General features: G+C 33.7%; 1 non-coding gene across 1 annotated transcript; it reads right to left on the bottom strand.

Moving 5' to 3' along the window:
- Positions 1 to 8201: 8201 nt before the first annotated feature.
- On the bottom strand, positions 8202 to 8292 carry MIR172H (microRNA MIR172h). Its single transcript, NR_048885.1, has one exon. It is a non-coding gene; the product is annotated as a microRNA MIR172h (primary transcript).
- Positions 8293 to 8960: the final 668 nt, after the last annotated feature.

Raw genomic sequence — 8960 nt, 5'->3', positions numbered from 1 at the left:
AGGAATGGGCAGGCGAGGCTGGAGGAATTGTGGGTACTCCCACTATCGATAAGAATGGTGAGACGGTGGTGGTGTATGGTTCCAAAAAGGCGAAAGGTGTCGTGGGAAGGAAGGCCTGAGAGAGCATGAAGGCTAATGTGGGAAGAAGATGGGTCAAGGGACGGGGCAGGAGTAAGGGTGGTGGGGTCGTATGTGGGTAGGTCAGGCAGGGAGGGGTCGAAGGTGGTGGGTTCGAAGGAGGGTGTGTGTGTGGGTTCGGGTTCGGGGTGGGAGGGGTCCGCGATGAAGAGGAGGACACGGCCTTTGCAGCGATGGGAAGAATTCCACTTCTCATCGCAATTGTAGCAAAGCCCCTTTTCACGGCGGAGGGCAATTTCGTCGGGGGTACGTTGGATAAAAGGGGGTTTAGGGCGAAGGGGGGGTGTGGGAGCGTGGGGGGCGGAGGAAATGTGGGAAGGGGAAGGGTAAGGCCGTGAGGGAAAACGGCGGTCGCGGAGCTTATCCTCCTGAAGCTTGGCGAGGGACGTAGCCTGGGGCAAGGAGATTGGTTGAAGGGCGAGAACCTCCCGACGGATCTCCGGTGACAACCCGGAGATGAAACAGCTCAGCAAGAAAGGTGGAGGAAGGCCAATAACGCGGTTGGCCAGGCGCTCGAACTCGGTGAGGTACTCATTGACCGTGCCTCGCTGAGAGAGCTTGAAGAGGGCCCCCTTCGGATCGTCGTAGTGGGTGGGAGCAAAACGGGACTCCAAAGCCTGCAAGAACCCGGACCAGGAAGTGATGAATCCGTTGCGGAACATCCACTGGTACCAGCTAAGGGCGGCGCCGTCGAGGTAGAAGGAGGCGACAGTGATGCGCTCCTCTTCCGGAGTGTTCTGATAGTCAAAGAGCTGGGATATCTTGAATATCCAGCCAAGCGGGTCGCGGCCATCGAAGCGTGGGATGTCCAGCTTGACGGGACTGCGGTGAGAGGGCTGGGTACTAGCGCTGGAAGGGGAAGGGTTGGGGGAGTGGTTGGAATTAAGTTGGTGGAGCTGGGCGAGGATGGCGTCGACCTTGCCGGAAAGGTCCATGTATTTATCGGCGAGGTCAGTGTGCTTGTCGAGAAGAGAAGAATGGTGGATGGAAAGGCGAGAGATGGCGTCCTCAAGCCTATCCGTGGTGGTCTTGCGAGTACCATGGTCGGCCATGGCACGGCAGGTCGGACCAGTTGATAGAAGCAGAGGATGCTCAACTCCTTGTTTCGAGGACAAGGTACCTCCTGAGATAAGAATTGGGATAAATTTCTCTGTGTATTTCATTGATATCAGCAACCTTCTTATATACAACTCTGTAATAACAGCTTTTCTAACAAACTCTAACAACTTTATCAATATTCCAATTTACTAATTATTATTATTATAAATGGTTGCAACAGATTCGTTGGTGCTTTTGGTGTTGAGCTTGGATATTGGCGCGCGAATGCTTCCCACTTCAGACTTCATAATCCTGAAGGTAATTTGGTTGCTTGGTTGCTCGTTTGGGCCTTTCTGATATGTTGGGTTCTGCTGTGGGGTTGGGTTCTGCGGGGTTGGGTTCTGCGGGGTTGGGTTCTGCTGTGGGGTCTATTATAAAGTCTGGTGTATTGCTAACACCTAAGGTTCCATTTAATCCTTTACTGCTCAAGAAACAAATCATGCATGTACGTTTTGTTTACCATGCTACATACAAAGCTGTCTTTTTTGTCCTATGTGGCTCCAAATAGCTTGTACAAGATATATATTCAGATCCACATACCATTGGTCAATTTTGATATCATATAGTTTCCTTTAACCCAATACATTGGAGACACGCATTGAGGTTAAGATCATTCTTCAATGTGGGGATATCAATTCTTCTCTTTGTGGACCTTTACAGTACATAAATATTTGGCTGTTGTTGATAATTTAGCGAAAATGAGTTAGGTGTAGGACACTCAAAAGAAAAGAATAGGTACAGAATCTGAGCACTGCCAACTAGTAAAAGGAGTGGTGAAATTGGGCTTGGCAAAACAATGCAAAGTGAAGGAGGTACAACAGAGTTGGCACAACAAGTGTCAATGAAAAATCTAGGGACCAGAATCACTGCCTATTTAGGGGGACCATATGTGAGATATGAACTTTCATTTTCCGTTAATTTTGGCAAATAAAAGATTAGCAAAATGAACAGGATGAAAAAGCTATAACTGCAAAAGTGGTATCCATTAAGGTAAGATGTATCACAATCAAGTGAGAGACATGTATAACACCAAGGCATGAAAAGTTGTTTCCTTAGTGAGAAGATGACAATTAACTGTATCGATCTAATGTGTGTGCATGTTGTATTTCTTTTATATGTTTTTCTATAAATATTTTCATTCATAATTCAGTGTTACTCCTCCGAGACACACCTAAATACTAAATATGGACTTCATCCCTAACAAGAATTTAAATCTTGATTACGAATTTTTTAACCTCGTTTTACTTCTTGAAAATTTTCCTCAAAATTATTACTTTAATATTTGGATCCTCAGATGATTCTTTTTTACATCAAATTAACCAAAATGATCAATTTAATTTGATAATAAGAAATTAATTATAAAGACTAATTCAATGTTAATTATATACTATTTTTTTTTATAAATAAATTAGTGTTTCTATATATTCCTTCGACACTGCAACACAACATGAAGGAAACACAACATTATACAGAATAGAAACCTTAAAGCATTTCAATATGAGAATAATATTGATATAATGCATGATGGGTGGACATTAAAAATGGAAATGAAAATATTTGCAAAAACAAAATTACAGAGGCATGTAAAGTTCTCGTGATGCAGGTCAAGCTTATCGTATGTACTTCGAAGGACCAGCAGCAACTTAAAGTGTTTTTTGTCAAATAAAGGTTAATTAGTTTCTGAAATTATTATATTGAATTGGCACTTTTATGCACAATTTAAAAGATGGAAAGGTAGAACATGGTTTTGATATGACCACCAACACCCTTATTATCAAGAACATTTCAAAGATAACGAAAACACGTTATCCTGTTCTCTTGTCGTATTTCTTAATTTTTATTCACTTTTGATTCTTATCCTCCTTTTCCCTTTCAACTTCCGAAAATATCCTACGATTAAATTCTAGCATTACCATATTAAAGGCCACCTAGGGAATAAAGTACTTGTAACTTATTAACATAATCTGCTGCTTTTATAAAGTTCTACTAGCAAAACTATGTTGATGAATTATCAAATTGTATCAGTAAAGTAATTGAAGAGTTCAACATATATTGTTGTTGATCTATATATATAAAGTCAAGTGTTTATTATTGGATGAGATACACAAATTATGTCAAAGTTCAAGAGTATATTACCTACTCTCCCTAAATAATAATAATAACGATTTTTTTGTTTCAAATATGTAACTTCTTTAGTAGTTTGATTACCTTCTATTTATAAGTCTAAGCAGTACGTGTTCTTTTCATCCTTTTTAGCTCTCTTGCTTTATTCTTTCCGTCGCTATTTTTATCTCCCCCTCTTTGGGTCGTTTTTATTTTCTTTAAAAGTTAAACTCAAAGAAATAAGATTATTTAAATAACTACCAAAAATTGTAAAAAACTACAAAAGATAATGTCATATAGCACTCTGTTTATATATATAAAAAAAGAGGATAATAGTGAAATTTAGCCCCAAACTAATGATTCCATTCTTCAACCAAATGGTTCTTTCATCAGACTATAAGCTTTTGGTGGACCTTCGAAAGTGAGAATGATTCGTATATATAGCTTCTTTTTTATTTGTCAATATCACAAAACAGCTTTTGTTACTAATTACACATGACATGGCTTGTGATATGCACTCATGATTGGGGATATTCTTTCAGACACTTACTTAACACAACAATTAATGGGTCTCCCCCATTGTCAGGTGACTACATTTTATGCACATGACAAAAACAAAATGGATGACCAATAAATGAAAAGTAATGAAGAAAAAGAGAGAGAAACAAATAGAAACTATTCGATATTAGAAAAAAAAAAGTAATAAAAAATATATTTTTTTAAAACCTAAATTTGAGTGACTCTAGAATTATTAGTGCTGGAAAATAATTTCCTGTGCCAAATTTAATGACTAATTTATTAATTTTTAGTAGTGATTAATGATTTTTATGGGGTATCTTTTATAAACCAAGATTGTGAAGAATTATGATTGCATTATTGCGTTTGATTATAGTTAGGATTAAAGAGATATGAAGTACGACAACCATATCCTCATAATATTAAGATCACATTATTGAATGATAATATAGGAAATTTATGTTAACTATAGGAAAGAATGTCTTGTTCTAAGAAAAAACTATTGTTTTGAATGTTAGATCCTAATTAACATACTTTGGTGCAACTTGATTACAACTTTGTTTCTCAGGGTGGTGGAAAGACATTTGCTCATTATATATATATATATATATATATATATAGAGAGAGAGAGAGAGAGAGAGAGAGAGAGAAGAATTCAAGGATAATTGGTTTTTAAGTTTGGAGACATGAATAATAGGGGATGGGGGTTATACTTCTTTCTGGTTAGATGGGTGTGTAGGAGGGTTTGTTAAAAGATAGGTTTAGTAAATTATAGTCTCAGTGGTGGCAGACAATAAAAGCGACTTACTAAGTGATGGGGTTATACTTCTTTTTTATTATATTTTTTTATTTTCACTTTCATCTTCATTCTGGAGAATGGAGAGAGTGAAGATAGAAGTGAAAATGAAAAAAGAGATAACTTTTCTAATGGGAGGAGGACGTGTTTTGCAAAATCTACCGAGTGAAAAGCAAATAAAAAGAGGGAGAGAATGATAGATGGGTTTGAAAGGTGCAAATAAGTGGTGTTAATTTACTCAGTAAAATCAACATACAATATATATGTTAATGACTCCTTTTACAGCTCACGAGGATACATTTTTTTGAAAGGGGGATATTGCGTGCCAATATCAAATACTTTTATGCAAAGGATATCTCTAAGGCTTTGATGTACGATCTAATTAAGGTGGTGGGATATTTCCTTGACTTTACACTGTCACTGCAAAACTAATTAACTTCTTTCAGTTTGACAACTATTTCTTTATAATTAATTCAGTAAATAAAGCACTATGATAAATGGTTTGATATGTTGTCATATGAGTAATTTGTGTACAATATGATGTTATATTGATATTAATTATTTATTTTGAAATATACACTATAAAAAATATTTTAATTTTAGTTTTATATTTCTTTAATTGTATGATTTAACTATTATAATGTTATTATTGTTATATGGATTGATTGATCCCACCCATATATTATTGAATTTTAATTAGGGTTTGCTAACCTGTACCGCCAAGGTGTACAAGCTAAGGCATCAGTGTTAAGAAATCAATAAATGGAAGGAAAAAATTATTATTGAAATTGTATTGGAAATCACATACAGGAGTATACTGTTACATTTTTTAATAAAAAATATCACTTTTGATTCCTTAAACAGTGTTTTAGGGACACTACTAGTTAACATTTTCTTTTTAATTAAGTTTGAGTCAAAATCAATAATTTTATCAATCTTTCTTAGAAAGAAAAAATAGACTAAAGTAAGTTGGTCACCTTGGATGAACACTAACAATTTCGGTGATGCGTTTTCTTTTCTCCAAATCTATGCGCAAGGAGGACAAAACAAAAGTAGTACCCCTGTACAAAACTAGTAATGATTCCAATTTACTATCATCGAAATACATCTTTGGTCAGAAGGTATAGTATAGAATATTTTAAGGAAATAATGGTACCAAAAATCATTATGATCGGTTTAATATTTTAGGAAAATGTTTAAAATTAAACGTCATTATAAGATATTAAAAATCATTTCCTTTAGGATTTATTTTCAAATGTATATATACAAAAGATAAAAGTGATAAATAAATTATATTTTTTAACATTTTATTAATATAGAGTATTCATTGATTTGATTATGACTAATCTCTATTAATTAATCTGGCTAACCTTCAGTGAATTCTATTTTTTTAATTATATTTCTTTGATTCACAAAACTTAAATACGAGATTTTATTTAAAGAAATTAAGTTGAATATAACAACTTATTTGTATAAAATAAAAATAAAAATAAAATATAATTTTTATCCTCTTATTTTATCATGTTTGCACTTTTGTTCCCCCATTATTTAATTGAAACTTTTTATTTTTACTTTTAAAAAATTCATGAATTTAATCTCATATTTTTTTCATTTAGATATTTTGTCTCCTTGTTTTAAAAATTTTGTAATTTTTAATCCTTATAGTCAATTTTAAGTATTGATTTATATATTTTGTAAACGTTAACCAACATATATTTATTATACACATCAAAAATATTTTTTTTTAAATAATTAAAAAACTACATAATCAACAAGTTTTAAATTAATCAAATAAATTAAAATCATAGATTTTTTAAAAGTGAAAAACAAAATATGAATTAATAAATAAAGAAATTAAAATTAAAAATAAAATATTTCAATTATAAAAAACTAAAATCATAAATTTAAAAAAATAAGAAGAAAAAAAATTATATTTTAACTTAAAAATAATTACTTATGCTTTCAATTTTGTTTGTTAAAACAATATATATAAAATTGATTATTTTAGTGGGTGACAACAAAAAAACTAGTAGTTCTTCGGAAACTTTCGTTGCACCTTCGCTTTACATGGTGGGACATGAAGTAGCACTAAGGCTGCGCTGTGTACATAGCATGTCTCATCAACCAGACATATATCAGTCCTTCAATTCTCATTCTATAAACATATTGTTTAAGAAATTAACTTATAGTTTGTTACCTTTCCTAACTTATGTTTAGAATAACAACCAAAACAAGAAAGAAAAGAAAAATGCAGTACAGTTAGTACTCCACAAAGCAGGTCTATGCAAAAGTATAAATTGAGTTCTGCAATTGCAGTTATATATGGAGACACCAATGCCTACAACCACAGATCTCACTAGATTTCAGGCACAGCCATAATTATTCATATAATGGATATTAGTAATACCAACACGTAATTGGACTTTCAATGGAGCAAGATTAAAGTGAAGTCTACTCACTAGCACGTACTGCACGTAAAAGCGTATATTAAATAGTTTATATATTCCCTGCAAACTCTATGTGGCTGTTCAAAGTGTAAGGTATCATCCAGCTGGCAATTAGTACTGAATGCCAGAAGAAGTAGAACAACATACAATTGATACAGAAGATACCATGCCTTCAGAGCAAGAAAATTAAGATGAAGGGGAAGCATCTTCTAGTAAGATCTAAGCCCTTAATTTCTTTTTTCTTGGTATATGTATGAGACTATATGTATTCTGTTTTAAGAAGTAATCTTGTTTGAATTAGATATATATGATCATTAATAATAAGTACTAAAGTTTTTTTTTCTGAATATTTAATACAATTATATATTTAGGGTTTTAATTTAAAATTATTGATTAAATTGGAACATGTCAAAGTTATTCACGCATTCGATGGTACATGTAATAAGGCATTCTAGTTGTTAATTAATGTAGGAGTTGATAAATTAATGGATGAAGATGGCTGAATCATTATTTTCCATTTTAACAAAAGGCGTGAAGCTAATTTGCACGGGTATCTGTGTCAGAGAAAGGATGTTTATCCGATGATGAACTTGCTGGAAGTATGGTCATCAAGTTTAAGAAACCGAAATGCATGATAGATACTAACCAAAATTGTGATGAATGATGTTTTCAAATATTATATACAAAATTAATTAACAAATCTGCAGCTCAATTAATTGGTACATAATTTTTGTTTTCTATAATGATGGAAAGCAAGTACAAATTAAATTAACATTTTGCTTTAATTTAGTATCTTTAAAACCCTAAGAATTGAACCAGGAAACCATCAGATCAACGAAATTTAAGAACACTTCATCTCAAACTTTGACACACACACACACGTGTATAATTCAGTTTCTTATATCAGTTTCCTGGGAAAACAAACGGATAACTTTCAACAAAAAATTAATTTTATGAACACAAATATATATCAATAAGGGTATTAATTAGAATCTTACCTCGCAGACATGAAAATTCAAGAAACAGATAACTTTTCTGTTCATGAAGATCACTTCCATGAGAAGATCTCTCTATATTGGAAAGAAGCCCATGAATCATCTATTGCTGATGCAGCATCATCAAGATTCTCAGCACCGAAACACACGCCCCCAAGGAGGTAAATCTGTGTGTGAATCTTGATGCTGCTGCACCTGCAAACAACGACTATATATATACAAATCCTTGTAGCTTCAACCTCCCTTCTTAGCTTGAACTATGATCAAATTTTGGATCCAATTGATCCAGTGCAAAAGAACAAGATTACCAAGACCCTCAACCATGGTGCTTGCTATATATACGACAGATATATATAGCAGAATATAAGTGAACAACTTAGGGAACCCTAACAGAATATACGGTTTCTACAGGCTGCAGATTCAGTAGAGAGAGAGAAAGATTTAAAAACGATTTGAAGAGTAGCAAAGCATTAAACTATAGAAAGAGGGGAAATAATAATCTAGGGAAGGAGAAGCAAGCAATTAAAATACACAAACAAATTAAATTAAAGCTGAACAACCTTTAATTGGTGGATTATTCATGGGTTTTGTGTGTTTTTATTTTTTGGTGATGATTTGGTGTACATGGTACATATTGTATATAATACAAATAACACTATCTAATTATATGTGTGGTCTTGGATTAGATTAGAACAAGAGTACTGGATGGATGGCTTAGTAGTATTTTGTGTTTCTGAATAATGGATGTATAATTTGGTGGCACTAATGACAGCTTTTGAGTAAGAAGGGTTGGGTTGGGCCACACCCTTGTGTTCCATTTAATAAACTGATACAACAACTAAAAAAAAAGGACTGGGAAGAAAGAAA

This window comes from Glycine max, chromosome 10 (genome assembly GCF_000004515.6).
Source record: "Glycine max cultivar Williams 82 chromosome 10, Glycine_max_v4.0, whole genome shotgun sequence".
In the NCBI taxonomy this organism is placed as follows: Eukaryota; Viridiplantae; Streptophyta; class Magnoliopsida; order Fabales; family Fabaceae; genus Glycine; species Glycine max.
The sequence above is the reverse complement of the archived record's forward strand: the minus strand, read 5'-3'. Positions and strand labels throughout refer to the sequence as shown.